Raw genomic sequence first — 605 nt, 5'->3', positions numbered from 1 at the left:
AGGCATGGAGGGGCACAGGTCGGTAGTACAGGGGCTCAGGTGGGCACCACAAGGCATGGGGGGGCATGGAATGGGACTGCAGGGGCACAGGTGGGCACCATAGGGCATGAGAGGGCATGGAATGGGACTGCAGGGCATGGGGGGGGCATGGAATGGGACTGCAGGGGCTCAGGTGGGCACCACAAGTTATGGGGTGGAGCATGGAATGGGACTGCAGGGGCACAGGTGGGCACCACAAGGCATGGGGGGCACAGATTGGTACTGTAGGGCCACAGGTGGGCACCACAAGGGGGGGGGGGCAGGGGTTGGCACCCCAGGGACATAAATTTGGCACTTGTGGGCACAAATTTGCACCACGGGGCTTGAGTTGACACTGTGGGGTCACAGTTTGGCACAACAGGGTGACGTTTTGGCCCCATGGACTCATGGTTTGGCCCCACAATGTGACCCCCTCCCTCCTAGGGCAGCCCCCAAATCCTGTCCCAGTGTCCTGTGCCTCACCAGCTCCAATGGGATGTGCTGAGCCAAGGGAGACTGGGATGATCTTTCCCCTTGACACGTTGTCCTTGCGATTTAACTTGAGTTCCTGGGAAACAGAATTTGGG

Source organism: Chaetura pelagica, unplaced genomic scaffold, assembly GCF_000747805.2.
Source record: "Chaetura pelagica isolate M959 unplaced genomic scaffold, ChaPel_1.0 scaffold599, whole genome shotgun sequence".
In the NCBI taxonomy this organism is placed as follows: Eukaryota; Metazoa; Chordata; class Aves; order Apodiformes; family Apodidae; genus Chaetura; species Chaetura pelagica.
The sequence above is the reverse complement of the archived record's forward strand: the minus strand, read 5'-3'. Positions refer to the sequence as shown.